This window comes from Cryptomeria japonica, chromosome 3 (genome assembly GCF_030272615.1).
Source record: "Cryptomeria japonica chromosome 3, Sugi_1.0, whole genome shotgun sequence".
NCBI lineage: Eukaryota > Viridiplantae > Streptophyta > Pinopsida > Cupressales > Cupressaceae > Cryptomeria > Cryptomeria japonica.
Window position 1 is genome coordinate 532247423 of NC_081407.1, and position 19594 is coordinate 532267016.

The window sequence follows — 19594 nt, forward strand, 5'->3', positions numbered from 1 at the left end:
TAAAATGCATTGAGTAAATAACCTCACGATGGCCTCCTAACCACCCAAAGTAAATGAGCGCTTCCTAAAATTCTAAAATGTCAATTTATCAAACATAATATATATCCATGACTTAAGTATTAGCATGTAATTAAGATATCCAGCTTAATTGGATCGATTGTCGCGAGATGAGTTAAGTGTATGGTTACGTAATCGCGTTGGGAAACTCCTTAGGTTCGTTTAGCCTTCTGCTGTGTTATCTAAGTTTTAGATAACTCCAAAGTATCTTAATGTTGTAACTTATTATTAATGCTCTTAATTATTATTTAAAAAAAATAAAATATTTACACTCTATTTGAGTGTTTTTAACTTAAACCCTTAGGGGTTTCCTAGCGGGGCATTACACTTGGTATCAGAGCCCATGTTGCAACACTGGGATCTCTAGTTTCTCTAGTGCCCTTAGTTGGTGTGTGCGTGTCTACCTTATGTTGTATGCTTGTCCACCTTGATGTGAGGGTGTGATTTAACAAACTGTATTACCCCTGCCCTAATCAATTTCTAATCTCGGTTTAATCTTGGTCAGTTTATCTTAATATAATGTTATAGTCAGATGTTTGATTTAATGCATAGCTGTTGATGTGGTTTTCACACTAGTTGTATGCAAGTTGTTTAGTGTTCCTATTTCGTGGTATAAATATCGGGCTAACGCTTTCATTAAGTTTATATATGTATGCATGTATGACTCTTGGTTGCAGGAGATTTCAGGTACAACACCGCATGATTGCGAGGTTCGTCTTCACCTGGATTTGCAGGTTTGAGTGTACCTCTTTTATCCTTAGAGTTGGATTAGGTGGTCGTAAGACCCTAGTTGACCATAGTCGTGCTCAAGTGAGCACTGTTAGTCATCGTCGGTATTCCCTTTTGGTTGGGTTTGCGAGTCGTCAGTCTGGTTGACTTTCTTGGTTTGCGTGCTTGGTGTGTATGTTTAAATTGATTAATTAGTCCTTAGTATTTAATTTGATTAAATATGTGTTTGTGCATTAAAGATTAATGGACTAAATTAATCGGGATTTCTTTATGTGAATTATCATTAATCTGAATTGCTCGATTTAAATTGGGAGCAAGTGCAATTATATGGTTAATTCTTATATTAAATGCATTTTGTATATGCTGTTGAAAAAGAAAGATTTAAATTTAATTGCAATAGAATTAATTTAATCTTTTGGCATTTTGAAATAGAAAGGTTAAATTTCAGTTGAGTGAGAAAATCAATTTTGAATTGAAAAGCAATTTAATTTGTTGTTATAGTTGGAAAATAGTAATTTTTGGGAATTATTTTTAAATAAAAATTTTAATTCCAAAAAATGAAATTTTGGTCAACTCATCCTTATAACCTAGACTTTTGGAAAATTTTGGGGATGGATATTTTTGGAAAAATGTTTTGTTGGAAAAATATTTTGGAGGAAAAATTTGGGGATTTTGGAAGGAGGAGGAATTCTTGAGCTTGCAGGTTGGGCTCTTCAGTAAATCTCTTCCAGGATTGCATATGAAGGTAGGATTCTAAATTGTTTTCTTGTTGCCAAAAGAATTTACTGTTCTAGTTGAAAGAAATGAATTTGTTATTGAAGAATCGGTTTGATTGATTAATAGAGTAGAATGGAAATAAGATCTTGAATTATCCCTCCTTGATTTCATCCCTTGTTTTCAAATCAATTTCTGGTTTGCTAAGAATGATTTAAAATAAATAAAATTGAAATTTAGTTGGGGGTTTGGAAGATTAGATGTTAAATTTATGAAGATCAATCTTGTTTGACCAATATGCTGTTGGTTTTGGAGAAATTTTCCCCTTTCCTGATCTGGGTATTTTTTAAAAAGATTACAAATGGGTGAATAAAAAATAAAAATTTATTATTCTTTAGTCTCTGGGAGACTGTTTTTTTTAAAACTGTGTGTTGCACAGTGATCAATTTAAAAAAATAAAATTAAATAAAATTAAAAAATGGAAACCCCAACCACGTGGGAGAGTTCCCCACCACGTGGAGGGGTGCTGCGGGTCCAATGGGCACCAGCGCTTCCCATGGGGGCTGCATGCTCCCTTTGGGAACAACAGCGCTCCCATGGGGGCTGCATGCTCCCTTTGGGAACAACAGCGCTCCCATGGGGGCTGCGTGCTCCCATTGGGTAGCAGCATGAGCTCCCAAGGGGGGGGCCCACGTGGGTACCCTCCCTCATATTTATGTTTTTTTGGTATTAAAAAATAAGAAAACATTTTTTTTAAAATGTATTTTCTTAAAAAAATGTATATTATAGTTTAATATTATTAAATGTAATTTTAAATTAAGTTTTTAATTATGTTTGATATTTTAATTAAGTTTTTTTTTATTATGATTAAATATTGGCATTAATTAATAATTCAAGTATAATTTGTTGTTAATTAATTGTATAAGGTTAAATATACAATAATTAATATTCAAATCTTATCTTATTATTAATGCATATTTTTTTGTAATTAAATACTTAATTTGTTAATTCCATTATTAATTATTAATTTGTTATATTTAATTAATCGTGGATTATTAAATATATTCATTAATTAATAGTTAATTTTTGTAATTTTCTTTATATGCTCAAGGAAACAATTTGTTAATCTGGGAATGGATTTTCTTTATTTGGCATCCCTAAATATGTATATTTCCTTGATCTGTATAGTGTAAATTGGTTCTGGAAAAGACAAATGTGTAGGATTTATTTTGAACCAGTACGTCAATGATGTTTTAATTGAAGATTAATTATCTTATTTAATTGGTTAATGGTTGTTTAAATTATATTCTTGTGAAATTGGTTAAAGAACTCGTTATGGCGTATTTATGTATGTTCGATGCAAATGAACATCAGTGAGTTAGAAAACCAAGAACAACCTGTATCTAAATGAAGTAGATTACTGCAATCTAATATAGATCATGTAGAAAACTTGATCGACTTTTAACGTTTAGATCAATTCGAAAAAGATTGTATCTGTTGAATATTACCTATGCGAGTTTAATTTCTGTATTCGCTTTTGCTTATGTAATGGCAAGTCGTGCTTTGTTTGATAGGACCCTGTCGTATGGATTGACTTGGGGTACCTGTTTTAGTCCTCGGTTCCGAGTTGACTGTTGTTTTGTGGTAGTGTCGTGTTTGGTCATATCCTTTGTGTGGGTGTCGAATGATGATTCGTGGTTGACCATAGTTGGTCAAGTCTCTGGTTAGAGTACCGTCAGTAGTGTACCTCTTTTGAGTCATGTTTGACCAGATGGTGGTTCCCTCCTTCTTGAACTCCGTTCATCAGACCATGTCTATTCCTTGGTTTTTGAGTTCGTCTGAGTATAGTCTAGTGTCGTATGGGAAAGTGGCTTTTGATTGGGGGCCGCGCCCAAAGTGGCTGCTGGGTAACCCACCGAAAGTGAGTCTAATAAGTGATAACCTAACAGTAGATTAGAATGTATCTCTAAGTAAGATAATTGTGCCTCACACATGGGACGAGTGCTAACGCAGACTCGACATGCTGTGAGAAGGCCTGAAATGGCAAACCATCATCCTTGTCTTCACGAAAGGATGTGTGGGTCCACATGAGGCTTGGATGGGCCGGAGGTTCGGATTAGGTTGCCAGGGTAACCCAGTGTATGGGGTCGGGACCTATGAAGACCTACCATGGTAACCATACCAGGTTGTGTGATAACACTGGTCCCTACGTTCGCTAGTGTGTTGTCGTTTTGTCCTGTTAGGAGCACTTTTGTGGGTCGTCCTTTTGTCTTTACCCTTGTGAGTACTTGGTTTCATGTTAGACCTTGGGTGGTGATGACTCAGTTTTGTGGATGCTCTCCTGGACCTTTGTATTAGCTTTGATTATGTTCAGTTGGATCCTTTTCTTTTCAGGGATCGTTTATGTATTAATTGACCGATGTGGTCGTTTGTGTATTTTTTATGTTTTGCCTTGATGGTCGGATTGTAAATGGTGTAACCTCATGTATTCTTAACTTTATTATTATCAGAGGGGTCTTGTAGTTGAGCAGACCCGGAGATGTAGCCCTTTAGGGGTGAACTCCGAGATCATTATGGTGTTATGTGATGTTATTCTCTTATGTTTCCCTTATTCAACTTTATCATGTATGAATAGCTTATGTTAGAATGTATAAGTGGATAAGATGGAATTAACTTTAAATGCTTATATGCAGTCCTTCTTGAATGCCATTTTGATCGAATGCATAAGTGGTTTAGATGAGATTTATCGTAGATGCATGTATACAGTCATCTTTTAAAATGCAATAAATTAGAATATGAAAGAATGTAACTTAGAGTAATGGAATATATTCAGTTGTTGTTAAGGAAATTAAGTATGCTTGAAAAGATCTCATATGTTTATGATGAAATTATAGTGTGTTAGAATATTAGATGTATGGCTTGTATTTTAATGAAAAGCTTGAATGAAGATTATGAATAGATCTTAATGGATTAATCTTTGCTTGTGATTTATATTTCCATCTTCTGAAAGAAATTATCCTGATTAAGAATTATCTCATTATTAAGATAATCAGCTTATTGGATTAATTGTGTGAGTTAAGTGAATTGTGAAATTTAAGTAATCTCGTTGGGAAACTCTTTAGGTGTTAGTTGATGTCTTCCGCTATGTAATCTAAATCTTTGATATCTTGTTGTATCTTAATGTGGTGTAACTTTTTAAAAAAAAATTTATTGCACTCTATTCTTGTGTTTTGGCTTATCCCTTCGGGGTTTCCTGGCAGGGCATTACACAAACCCTACTTGTGTGTAACATGTGTGTTCACACCTTGTTTTCACCTTATTGATGTGGGTGTTTTGGGAATAATTATAGGTGTTTTGTTTGCTTATTGAGGTCTTGGTCTATGATTTCTCTTACTTTGAAAGGGAGTCGTATGTACCTTTGATCTTGACTTGTTTTACTCTTTTGACTAATCCATCTGGGTTGGTTGTTAATATCTTGAATCTAAAAGTACGGTATATGCTTGTTTATGGTATTGATCGATTTTAATGATTGTCCACTTGAAAGACTAGTATGGAAAATACTAATGCTTATTATGTAGTAAATTGAGTGATTATGACTCTTCTTCTTCTCTCTCTCTAGTAAAATTAAAAGGAATTGATATGGGTAATTATCTCTTATTTAAGTTTTCTTATTGCAAGAGAAAGGATGATATTTCTTGAGCCCTTGTGTGAGCCTCATAACATTTTTTGTGTTTTAGATTGTGAAAGGGATTGGTTTGGGACTTAATTTTTGGTTAAAGATAGAAAATGGTATGCTTGCATTAAAGGGTTCTCCATGTGCTTGGTAGAAGTAATATAATTAAATTCCATCTTAAGTAAGGTGCATTAAAATGTGCGTAGTGATTTTGTGAAAATTGCTTGATGTGAAAGGAATACCAAAAGAGGACATGTTATAGTAGCTTCAGGAGTGTATTAATGTGTTCCTCAAAAGATGGTTTTATGTGCTTATTCAACTAGTGTGATTTAGGACCTATTAAGAGACGCACCATTTAACTTGCTTTGGATATAGATAATTGTCTTATTGTGTTAAGAAAGAGTAAAAGAAAGACTTGTTGAATTGCATGCATTAAATGTGTAAAATCTAGTAGATAGCTCTTCATTTACCTCCTTGTCATATTATGAATTTTCAATGTTATATTTGATGTATTATTGTATTGTATTGTATCACGAATAGTGATTGTTCTCAAGAAGACTTGTATTACAAAAGAAAATTTGGTTGTCTTGAATTCTTGTTCGGAAAACTAGAACATTATAGTGCAACAATAAAGAATAGAAATGTCATGTTAGGATGCTTTGGCACCTTCCTAAAAGGTAGCGAAATGAAAACCATGCAACTAAAATGATAGACTTATATCCGAGCATATGGTGTGATCTTGAAGTTCTTGTGTATTTGCAGGAAATAGATGATTTTTCCAACTCTTTTCCTCCTCTTGCCTAAAATATAGGATATGTTGTTTTGAAATACTATTTAGAATGCAGTGATAAAAAAAAATAAAAAAATTCTTATAACGCACATGAAATTGTATGTTGCTTTGGGCTTCTAATTGAAAGGGGAAAGTTTTTCATCCTGGAAAGGGAAATTGCATAGTTAGTAATGTGAATGAAAATGCTTAGGGGAAATTGAGAAAGATATCAGAATGATGTTAATTCTTAGTGTAAATTTGATTTGTTGAAAATTTCAGTACGTGGATCTAGAGTAAACTTTATTTAGTGATTCATGTGTAAAGCATAATTAAAACTTCCCTTAAGTATATGTAAGCATAATGTAAAGTACTCCTCGTAAATGTGACTAAACCAGTAATGGTGCTATTCTGTGTGTGTTGTAAGAAACCCGTACTTGCTAGGTGTGCCCATGGGATAGTGAAGTAATCAGCCATGGGGAATATGTTTGCTTATGAGTATGGGAAACCATACCTATCTATGTGATGTTTCTTATTTGTTTCCTTATTGAGTTCCAACCCACGGGTTGTTGATAAGTTAGTATGTGAAGGGGTAGTAGTAGAAGTCACCATTCCTTCAATAGTATGAACAGCGTATGAGTAATGTCGACGCGAAGCGACTTTAGCTTCCCTATTTTGAGGAAAAGTATAGTTTTGTAATGAACTGTAACATAGGTGTACTCTATACTTCCCCTTGTGATGAATTGATTTACGAGGTTCATGTGTGCCAGCCTAATTCCTATCCTTTATTTTGAGCATATAGATGACAGTTCTTGAGCATATTGATGGATTTTATTGGAGCATCTGTTGCCTTGTCTTCATGAGAGGCGTGTTATTTTTCTTACATAAGCTGCCAACTGACTAGTGTTAGTAGACTTGTGGGTAGACCTTAGCCATGTATACCTCTCACTTACGGCGAGTATCCTGAGAGGAACATCGCTATGCGGAGTGTGACCAGTGTGTGCCTTATCCGCGGGGTACACTGCCATGCAGGATACGTCCATTGCGTGCCCTGTCCGCTTGGAGTATTGCCATGCCATGCTGAGACACGATGCAGGATGTAGTAGACATTTCCATGTGGCCTACCGATAGGTATAGGGTAGAGCGATGCCACGTGACGATGTGATGCGGGGTGATGTAGAGGTGCACACTGCCATGCCATGTGGATGTGTGACTTGGCCACACTACATGATGAGCTACTAGGATAGCTAGACGATTGTCCCTTCCTTCCTCGTTGGTGGCTAGCTGCTAGTCACGTAGTGATGTAATGTGCACTTGTGATTTTCTTTTATTTATTTATTTATTTCCTTGTGGGCAAGCAATTTATTTTATTTTGACCTTGACAGTTTAGCCACGATCTTGCAATCTTGATCTTACTTGATTTGATGTTGCAAATCTGGAAATTATTTTCTTGTCTTATTGTTGGAATTGATAATTATTACCTTTATTCTTTTGTACTTCGGTGGCTAAACCGGTTTATCCTTGTTGTTTTCATATGCTGGTCTTGTGTTGCAATGTGAATTCCTCTCCAAGAACGTAGGAGATGGTCTTGGATGAGTGTATACGAGGGAGTATACGTAGGGAACCTTGAGGATGGAGGTATGTGAGGCTGTGAGACAGCTAGGATCCACTACCTGCCTATGAGTGGTGACTATCTCTTGGAGGCTAAACACCTTACACAGCAAGGGATATTCATGAGGGACTTGTATGGAAGGTCGCACCACTATGGTGTACCCTAGCACCATCAAGCCCTTGAGTGAGATGATGGATATTGTTGATCATGTATTTGTTCTAAGAGCAGGCATAGAGATGTTGATCGTATATGTTACCTTTGACCGAGCATTAGACATGCTCACATGTGGCCTTTTGTGTTGTGCAAACCAGTCTTGTGGATGGATATTATGTGTAATCATGGAATAAATGGTATTAACTTGTCACTATGTTATGGGGCATAGTCATTGGAAAGGTTCTTGTATGTTTGGAAGGTGTAAACAATTGAGTTCTTACGTTGCTCTTATTTGTCGAAAGTTAACTTGGTTGTAGAAATTGATATTTGAAGCTAGTTCTATGCGATAAAGTTTTGTGAAAGAGATGAATTGGTGAAAGAAATGGACCTTGAGGGCATATTTTCTTGTCATGTTTGATAAATGAGTATGATAACTGTGTCTATATATTTTAATTGCTTTAATTTGGTGTAATATAAAAAGGGAAAATTCTCATTTCTCTACTATGATTGTGTGTAAATTCTAGGATATTTTAAGAATTGTATGATTTTAGATGCATTCTGTTAATGGATAATGACATTCGTAGAGGATTTATAAATAATGTTGTAAATTGTTGACAAAATATTTATTTGTGCAAATTGATAATTGTAACTGAGTTTCAGGGCTAATACGTGTTGTATGATTTCCACTTAGCCTTGCGACTTCCAGGAGTAAGTCGGAGCCTAGGGGGGGAGAATGTAATGCCTCTACCCTGGTCAGACTTGTAAAACCCGTTTGACCTTGGTTGACTTCCTATGTGGCATTCTTGAATGGTAGGATGACCGGGATGCAACGTGTAGTTTAGATAATATAAATGATTATGCATACCTATTATTGTGCTCTTGCATCGATTCTTGTGTAAATGTAATTGTTTCCTAACCCTTTTGATAAATCTTGACCTAACGCCTTCATTGAATATGTATATGTATATGTATGCTTGCGTGATTCATGGGTGCAGGAGATTGCAGGTACAACACCACCTAGGGCGAGGTTCATCTCCTACGAGATTCGCAGGTTTGAGTAGACCTCCTCCATCCTCAGAATTCGGATTTGGGGGTTATAAAACTCTCGTCTTGCCTTAGCCATGGCCGGGTGAGTGTCGTGTGTGGTTCATGGGGCTTTCTTTTCGTTGGGTTGCATGTCGTGTGATTTGGTGGACTTCCTCAGTTTGCATGCCTTGCGCAGGGGAAGTGGAGTTTGTTATCCTATGTATTTAATCCAATTTAATGTGAGGATGTATGCATTTGTAATTTAGAAATTTAAAATAGGTAGTTTTCTTTTATATGATTAATCATTAAGTTAAAGAGATCGCTTTAATTATAATTGTAGCAAGCTTAAAGTATTTAACTTGAATTAATGTGTTCATTTACGCATTAGTAGTTGAGAAAATTAGAATAAATAGATTTCTTTCATGAGATTAGTCATTTATTAAAAAGGTCACTTTATTAAGTTATAGCGAGTTAATTTAATAGTTAATTTTAATAATAACAAAATTCAATGAGTTATGCATTTTAGAAAGGAAGGATTTAAAATCATTTGGGAAATAGAAATAAATTAATCATTTTCGCATTTTGGGAAAAGAAAAGGGTAAATTTTATTATTTAAAGGAAATTATTCTTTTTACTTGTTAAGTTGATATAGTATAAAGGATTGATTTTTGGAAATTTAAATTAATTTAAATACCTTACCCTTATTAATAGTTCAAAATATAAATGTTGGCTAAAGTAATATGGAGAAATTAAAATTAGAATTAAATAAGAAATAGAAGCATTTTAATTTTAATAAGAAAAGCAAATAAGATGTATTGAATAATGGAAAGGAATGGTTTCCATTTTTGATTTTCTTTTATTTTAAAAATAAATGCCTAAATTGAAAATTGAAAATTAGGTCAAAAAATGGGGTTTCTCATTTAACCTAGTTTTTGAAATATTTTTGGGGGTTCTTTCTTTTGGGTGATGTGGTTGGAAAAAAAAAAGGGCTTTGGAGGAGAGATTGGGGTTTTTGGGAGGAGATGGAGTTTTGCTTTGAGTTGCAGGGAGCTCTCCTTCAAGTCATGCCCGAAATGCATTTGGAGGTAGGATTCTGTTCATCAGTTTGATCATAATGTCTTGTATTTTCCTTTCTTGCAATATTGGTTTTCAGATTTTCCATTGTTGGCTATGAGTAAATTTCATTGTAAAAGAAATGGTAAAGCTTGGCTTTTGTTGGATCTTTGTGTGAAAAATGGACTACAAATATCGTTGGATTGGGTGGTTATTCACCAATCCCTTCTATTTTTTTTGAAACCCATAACATTCTGGAAAAAGAAAAAAAATAGGAATGGCTGTGACTGTGATAAATGGTTAATGGAGGTTTTATGTTATTTTAGTTATTTTATTATGTGACTCTTAAAAAAAAATTTGCTTAACTCGAAACTAGACTGTATAAAAAAATGTATATACAAAAAAAAAATAAACAAAAAAAGAGAGAAAAAATTAAAATTTGGGGTTTCGGGGGGGGGGGGGGGGGAGCCGAAGCTCAACCTGCCCCTCCCCGCGGCGCCGCCGTAGCCCGCAGTTCTACCTGCGACCACAATGTGGCCCACAGGGACCTGCGTCCACGCTGTGGGCCGCAGGGAACCTGCGACCACAGTGTGGTTTCGCAGGACTTGCGTCCACACTGTGGGCCGCAGGGACCGGCGTGTAGGTTCCTCCCACTCCCGTGATGGGAGGTGGGACCCGTAGGTTAGGGTTCCCACAAAAAAAAAAAATTATTTTATTTTATTTTATTTTTTTTTAAAAGAAAAAAAAATATAATATTTACATTTATACAATGAAAAAAAATATAAATGCAATGGGATATGAATAAAAGAAGAAGTAATAAATTTGTAGAAAAATCTATTTTATATAAATTTAGATTTTAGTTGCTAAATATATATATATATATATATAAAATGGAGATTGCATATTTCTTTTCAATTTGTAGATTAATTAAAATTTATTAATCTTGGATTATTAAATTTATATTAACGAATATTTAAATTTGGAACCCATTTTTAATAGGAAGGGTAATCTTTGAAAAAGAGATCAAATAATGTCTTTATTTGAAGACCTTTGATATAAAACACTTTTCTTAACATTATGTAATATATTTTAATAAGATGTTTTTTTTTTCTTCGAAATAAGTATTGTCTTTCAATTTGAATGATTAAGATCTTCCAGGAAGTTTAGAAATGAAAACTAAAGTATAGGAGAGTATGGAATTTGAATCTAAATTATCTTCATATATTTTGTTATCACTTCAACGATATGCTAGTAGAATGAATGGAAGTTTGATATCGTATCGATCAAAAAAAAAATTGTTGTAAGTTTAAGTTCCGTATTTGCCTTGTTTAAAGTGGTGGCAAACCTTGATGCATTTGTTTTGGACCCTATCATTGTTGAAATTGGGGCACCTGTTTAAGTCTTAGGTCTCTAAATAGAATACTGATGGACAATGGACCTTGTACTTTCTCTTAGCATGCTTAGTTGGATCCGCTTCTATGTGGACATCATTTAGGATTTATGGACCAAAGTGGTCATTTGTATACTGGTTGTGTTCGCCTACGTGGAAAAAATGTAAAAGACATGTAATTAAGTACTCCCAACTATATTGAATGTCAGAGGGGTCTTGCAGTTGAGCAGACCCAGAGATGTAGCCCTTTAGGGGTGAACTCCGAGATCATATCCATGTTATGTGATGCCTTGTCTCTTTTATTTCATACTTTAAGTTATCATGTATGGTTGCTTTTCATAAGTGTATAATGGGAATTTAACGAAGCTAAATCAAAATGCATAAAATTATTCATCTTGATAAATGTAGTAATCAGGTTCATAAAACATTGTAAGTATGATTATGGAAAAGAATTTGGTTTATGTTAATTAAAGGAAATAATGGTGGAAAGAATCTCGCTAGGTTACCATTATTGTTTAGCTTGTTATAAGTTGGTAAATTGAACGAATGTGAATGGAAAACAAAGTTAGAATTAATGTTGTAATTTCTAAGTTGAAATCTAATGGATGAACATCATATAAGTATTTACTTTTTATCTTCTTAAATGAGTATCGCCATGTTAATCATACTTCAATATATTGGATGAATTTGTTTAGTTATTTGTGTTTTAATCTTAACAAATAATCCCTACCAAATTTACTTGATAATTGGGTGAACTCAACTATTTATCCATAATTATAACCCTAATAAAAGAATCTCTTTATGTTTGCTAAAATTGAACTGCAAAGGGAAGTATTCGTATAGTTGTTTATATCTTAATCTTAGTAAAAGTATCTTTTCAAATTAACTTCATTTAACTAAAGAGAGTGGCATGCAATAAGATAGTTATATCCTAATCCTAATGGAAGAACATCACTATGAACTTATATTTTAATCCTGTAATGATGAATATCATCTTGCTAACTATATTTTAATTTTAAAGGATGAACTCATGTGTTCCTAATACATTTTCACCTTAATGAATTTAGTCCATCTATTAGCATTATTAATACTTCAATGAATGAATTCTATGGCTACTTACATCTTATCCTCCATAAAAGAACATAGACTCATTAGTTGGTTAGGCTTAAACTCAAATGAAGGAACCTCACTCTATTAATGGTAGTTTAATCTTTAATGAATGAATCACATCTTATTAACCATACTTTTAATTTTAAAGGATGATAACAATTGTGGGTGGTTACCTTAAACCCAAATGAATGAACTTCGTGATATTTGTCGTATTGAACCTTATGGGTGGCCTCTTAATTTAATTACGTTTTAAAATGCATTGAGTAAATAACCTCACAATGGCCTCCTAACCACCCAAAGTAAATGAGCGCTTCCTAAAATTCTAAGATGTCAATTTATCGAACATAATATATATCCATGACTTAAGTATTAACATGTAATTAAGATATCCAGCTTAATTGGATCGATTGTCGCAAGATGAGTTAAGTGTATGGTTATGTAATCACGTTGGGAAACTCCTTAGGTTCGTTTAGGCTTCTGCTGTGTTATCTAAGTTTCAGATAACTCCAAAGTATCTTAATGTTGTAACTTATTATTAATCCTCTTAATTATTATTTTAAAAAAATATATATTTACACTCTATTTGAGTGTTTTGAACTTAAACCCTTAGGGGTTTCCTAGCGGGGCATTACACTAAAATTGCTTTGTTATGGTTTAATTCATTATTGCTTTGTTATTCTATTTTCATTATTGCTTGAAACTTTCATCCATCTTGCATCCATATTGTTTAATCTCATGCTCATATAGATAAAATCCTTCATCTTGGTGTAGTCTAGTTACTGGTATTGCTTATAAAAATCTTAGAACAATCTTATGTTGGAAATATGGACGGAGTAACTGAGAGGGGAGGGGTGAATCAGTTACCACAAAAATAAATCCACAAGTCCCTTAGATGTCTTAAATATAAACTGCTGAAACTCGGTAAATTAACTTATCAGTGTTTATTAAACATTAACATGCATAAAACAAGTAACATGAACACAAGTAACACCAGATATAACGTGGAAACCCAATTTTGGGAAAACCACCAATGTAACTAGTTACTGATTTTCACTCTTCTGAAGTGAGCCCTGTTAGGAGCCAACTCTGTTAAAGGCTACAAAACACACTGTTAGGTGTGACCCTGTTAGAGGATTTGATCACCCTACTAGGAGTGGCCTTGTGAAAGGTCTTAAGAACAATTCAACCGAATTGTCACCCTTGCTGATACAGATCTCTGTTCTGCGCCAATAGATCCTTACTGATCGCATATATCTTTTCTGCACCTCAAGGATATCACTGATCCTTCATCAGAATTTGCACATTTCTGCTCCTTCACATTTCCATACTTTTCATACTTCACCACACTTCGAAATCGCAACTTGATCTCTCATATATACCATTCAGGTTACCAAGTCGGCCCAATTACAAGTTAAGATGAATATTACATAGGTCGGCTACATATACAAATTTCAATAAATAAATATTGCTTCGGTCGGCTGCATAAACATTTCACTGATGCTCGGTGAACACTGCTGATTCAACGGTAACCGACTGAACTCGGTAAGTACTGCGAACTCGGTATAGACTGACTTTCCTTCACATATTCTTCGAAGACCGACTTAACTCGGTAAAGACTGTGAACTCGGTATAGCATACTGGAGTGCTAGGTAGACTCTGTAACTTGCTTCTCTTACCGTCTGAACTCGGTAGACTCTGTCTAACTGCTTTGCCGAACATTCTGAACTCGGTAGACTCTGTCTAACTGCTTTGCCGAACATTCTGAACTCGGTAGACTGATATGACATTTGTGTAACATCAAAGACAATACACAATTAAACAATTGTATCCAACAATCTCCGTCTTTGGCATTGATGGCAACACAACATGTCATAGCAGAATGAAATTTGAAAACAGGTCTTTTCTTTTATGACAGCAACATGCCAACATAACTTTCCCTTTGGATAGAGAACACTCCTTCTTTCAATAATCTCCCTCTGTGAAGTAACTTCATCTTTGGACAGTAAAACTCTCCCTCTTTATCAAACAACTCTCCCTCTTTATCTTAATGAACTTTCTTTCAAATTTTAGTAGGATATGACAGTAACTCTCCCTCTTTGACAACACATGCCAAAGACAATAAGACTTTATCTGAGTTATAATGTACCTTTTGTATTGATTCATATGCAATATTTTCCTGATTATACTGCATCAACTAGTAGATTTTTCACTTAGGATGAGTTGATGCATCACTAAAACTTTTCTTTAGTGAATTTTAGATAGGGGAGTGACCCCTAACTTACCTCTTAGATACAAGAATGCATCCTTAGCCAATGGTTTTGTGAATATGTCAGCAATTTGTTCCTTTGTGTGAATATATTCCAATCTGATCTCCTTGTCTTGCACCAATTCTCGGACAAAATGATATTTTATTGCAATGTGCTTGGTTTTGGGATGCATTACTGGATTCTTGGACATGTCAATTGCACTTGTATTATCACAGAACATAACAATTGGTTCTTTGATTTCCATTTTCATGCCTGCCAATAGCTGTTTAAACCAAACAACATTTGAACAATTTACTGCTGCAGCAACATATTCTGCTTTTGCTGTAGATTGGGATATACAGTTCTGCTTTTTGCTTGTCCAGGAAACCAATCTCTTTCCTAGAAAGAATGCTCCTCCGCTTGTACTTTTTCTGTCATCAATGTTTCCTGCCCAATCAACATCAGTAAATACTTTCAAATCAAAATTTCCTCCAAATTTGTACCATAATCCATACTCTTCAGTTCCTTTCAAATATCTCATTATTCTTTTGATTGCCGTCATGTGACTTTCTCTTGGCTTTGCTGAGAATCTTGCAACAATACCAACTGCAAGAGCAATATCTGGCCTAGTATGAACAACATACTGCAGCTTTCCAATCATAGATCTATACAGTGTTTGATCTACTTCTTGTGATTCATCTTCCTTGGTAAGCTTCAATCCAGTACACATAGGAGTTCCAACTAGTTTACAATCTTCCATACCGAACTTTTTCAGTATCTCTTTGATGTATTTTGATTGTGTAATGTAGATACCATTTTTGTTTTGTTGAATTTGAAGACCAACAAAGAATTTGATCTCACCAAACATAGACATTTCAAATTCCTTATTCATTTGTACTGAAAATTCTTTGCAAAGATCATCATTTCCTGTGAAAATAGTATCATCTACAAATATTTCTGCTAAGACAATTTTGTTATCTGATCCTTCCTTGATATACAAACTACTGTTATCATTAGTTCTTTGAAATCCAATCTGAATAAGATAGTTATGCAATCTTTCATACCATGCTCTAGGGGCTTGTTTCAGACCATACAATGTTTTATGTAATTTGCAGACCATGTCCTTCTTTTGTGGATCAACAAAACCTTCAGGTTGTTCAATATAAACCTCTTCATCCAATATACCATTAAGAAATGCAGATTTAACATCCATCTGATAAACTTTGAATCCTTTGTAGGCGGCATATGCAAGTAAGGTTCTGACTCCTTCCAATCTTGCAACAGGAGCAAAAGTTTCTCTATAGTCTATTCCTTCTTGTTGAGCATATCCTTTGCATACTAGTCTTGCTTTGTTTCTTGAAACTTTGCCATCTTCATTCAGTTTATTTCTGAATACCCACTTAGTTCCAATGACATTTTTATCCTTAGGTCTGGGTACAAGAGTCCATGTCTTGTTTTTCTCTATCTGTTCTATCTCTTCTTTCATAGCCTCTGTCCAACTATCATTTCCCAATGCATCTTTGACATTTCTAGGTTCAAAATCAGCAAGTAAACAAGTACTTTTCAACTTACCTCTTGTCATGGTTCCTTCAGATTTGTCTCCAATGATCTGATCTGCTGAGTGATGTCGTCTGACATACTCGGCTAATACAGGTTTCTTGCCTTTACAATGAATTTCATCATTGTCCTCTTGGTCCGGCTCGGTAAATATTGGCTCGGTTTCTTCAGACTCGGTAGACACTGGTTCTGGTTCATCAGACTCGGTAGATATTGGCTCGGTTTGCTCTTTCTGTAACTCGGTTACTGATGACTCGGGAGTAGAAGATTCCTGATTTGCAGATGTATCTGGTATTGTATCAGGTTCAATAGACACAAATCTTCTATAATCTTCTGGTTCTCTTTTGCTTTCTTCTTCAGATCTTTCTGCAAACTCATCAACTTTCACATGTGCACTTTCTATAACTTTATGAGTAAACAAATTCAAACATCTATATGCTTTACTCTTGCAAGAATATCCGAGGAATATACCTTCATCACCTTTCACATCAAATTTTCCTTTTCTAGATTCTTTCAAAATGTAACATTTACTTCCAAATACTTTTAGGTAACTTACATTAGGTTTGTAGCCATACCATAATTCATAGGGGGTTTTGAATGAGTCCTTCTTCAGCTGTACTCGGTTCAAGGTATGAACAGCAGTGCTGATAGTTTCCTTCTAGTATTTGATAGCAATATTCTTTTCAATCATTAAGGTTCTTGCACAATCCATGATAGATCTGTTCCTTCTTTCAGCTATTCCATTTTGCTCAGGAGTTCTAGGGGCTGATACTTGTCTTTTGATTCCTCTTTCAATGCAAAAGTTATTGAATTCATGAGAGATAAATTCACCACCTCTGTCTGACCTTAGACATTTAAGTCTTTTACCTGTTTCTTTTTCTACTCTAGCCAAATATCATTTGAACTTTTCAAATGCTTCTGATTTGTTCCTTAAATACATGACAGTCATCATTCTTGAGTAATCATCAACAAAAAGAATGAAGAACTTTTCTCAAGTATAACTTTCAGTTCCTATGGGTCCACATAAATCAGTATGCACAATTTCTAATATATCTTCAGATTGATAGTTTTTGCTTTTGAAACTAGTCTTTCCCATCTTTCCAATTTGACAATTCTTACATAGACCGACCTCAGGTTTCTTTATATCTGGAATACCTCTTACTTTTATGAATTTACTTATTTTCACTAGGTTATCAAAATTTACATGACATAACCTTTTGTGCCATAACCAACTTTCTTCAACTTGAGCAATAAAACATGAATTTTCACTTGTTTCAAGTCGGAACAAATTACCTTTTGTTTGAGTGCCTGATGCAATCAGCTTTCCTTGATTATTTAGCAGTTTGGCCTTTCCATGCGTGAATTCCACCTTGAGTCCACTATTAAGTAGCTGTGCCACACTCATCAAGTTGTGATTGAGACCTTCAACCCAGTAGGCATCATCAAATACAAGTTCTTTGGTTATAGGGATTCTACCTCTTCCTTTTATGTAGCGAGGTTCATTATTACCAAACCTTACACTACCTCCTTCATAGTCTATCAGATGTTCAAACTTGGTTTTATCACCAGTCATATGATGAGAGCAACCACTGTCTATGATCCAAGTATCATTTTTGCTTATATGAGAAATAAGTGCCATCTTATCTTCCTCATCATTATCAGAATCATCTCTTATAGCAATATAAACAATTTCATCTTCACTATTATCAGAATCCTTAGCCATAAAGCATGTTTTCTTACCTTTGAATGATTTGTAGTCCTTTTTGCCATTCCATTTGTGATCTTTCTTCTCATCTTTGCTCTGCTTATTTGGGCATCTAGCAGCAATATGACCTACTTCATCACATGAAAAATAGATTAGAGGAACTTTGCCTCTGTATTTTCCTTTGCCTTTGGAATATTTCTTTGCTAGAAGAGCTTCAATTATTTCAAGATCACTGTCTGAACTTGGTTCTGATTCATCTTCACTTTCTGACCGAGATTCTTTTTTCTTTTTGCCTTTCTCCTTGAGTGAAACCTTAGCTTCAAATGTTGATTCCATGTTTTTGGAAGCTGGAACATAGTTGTCATAGTTGTCTAACTCAAATGCAGTTAATCTTCCAACTATGGCCTCTAAATTTATCTTGTGATTTGCTTCACATCTTCTTTCCTGAATTGCAGAAACTCCGATTGCATAAATGGGTAGTAATGTTCTGAGAACTTTGCTTATGACTGTTTCCTCTAAGATATCACCTCCAGAAGCTTTGATTGCACTGACACTAGCTTTGACTCTTTCAACATATTTTGCAATATTTTCATCCTCACTCATTTTTAATTGATCAAACTGTCCTCTCAAGCTTTTTGCTTTGGCTCTTCTCACATTGTCATCACCACCATAGATATCTTTCAGCTTGTTCCACATTTCAAATGCAGTTTTGCAATCTTTGACATCATCAAACTCTTCATATCTTAGGGCAGATGCAATGTCTATCATCATGGTGTTATGAGTCTTCTTTGCAGCAATATCAGCAACAGTTAGTGTACCAGTGGGTGTCACATATTCTGTGTCAAGATGTGTCAATCCTGTATCTCCAATGGAAGCCAAATGGAGTCTCATGAGACCTTGCCATGCTGAAAAGTTATTTCTGTTTAGCCTTGGAATTTCCCTCTTGTAAGACATCTTGATCTTTAGCTTAGATCCTTGAAATCCTTCCTATAAGCACCCAAGGCTCTGATACCAATTGTTGGAAATATGGATGGAGTAACTGAGAGGGGAGGGGTGAATCAGTTCCCACAAAAATAAATCCACAAGTCCCTTAGATGTCTTAAATATAAACTGCTGAAACTCGGTAAATTAACTTATCAGTGTTTATTAAACATTAACATGCATAAAACAAGTAACATGAACACAAGTAACACCAGATATAACGTGGAAACCCAATTTTGGGAAAACCACCAATGTAACTAGTTACTGATTTTCACTCTTCTGAAGTGAGCCCTGTTAGGAGCCAGCCCTGTTAGGAGCCAACCCTGTTAGAGGATTTGATCACCCTGCTAGGAGTGGCCTTGTGAAAGGTCTTAAGAACAATTCAACCAAATTGTCACCCTGTTAGAGGATTTGATCACCCTGCTAGTGTGTTTTGTTAAAGGTTACAAAACACACTGTTAGGTGTGACCCTGTTAGAGGATTTGATCACCCTGCTAGGAGTGGCCTTGTGAAAGGTCTTAAGAACAATTCAACCAAATTGTCACCCTTGCTGATACAGATCTCTGTTCTGTGCCAATAGATCCTTACTGATCACATATATCTTTTCTGCACCTCAAGGATATCATTGATCCTTCATCAGAATTCGCACATTTCTGCTCCTTCACATTTCCATACTTTTCATACTTCACCACACTTCGAAATCGCAACTTGATCTCTCATATATACCATTCAGGTTACCAAGTCGGCCCAATTACAAGTTAAGATGAATATTACATAGGTCGGCTACATATACAAATTTCAATAAATAAATATTGCTTCGGT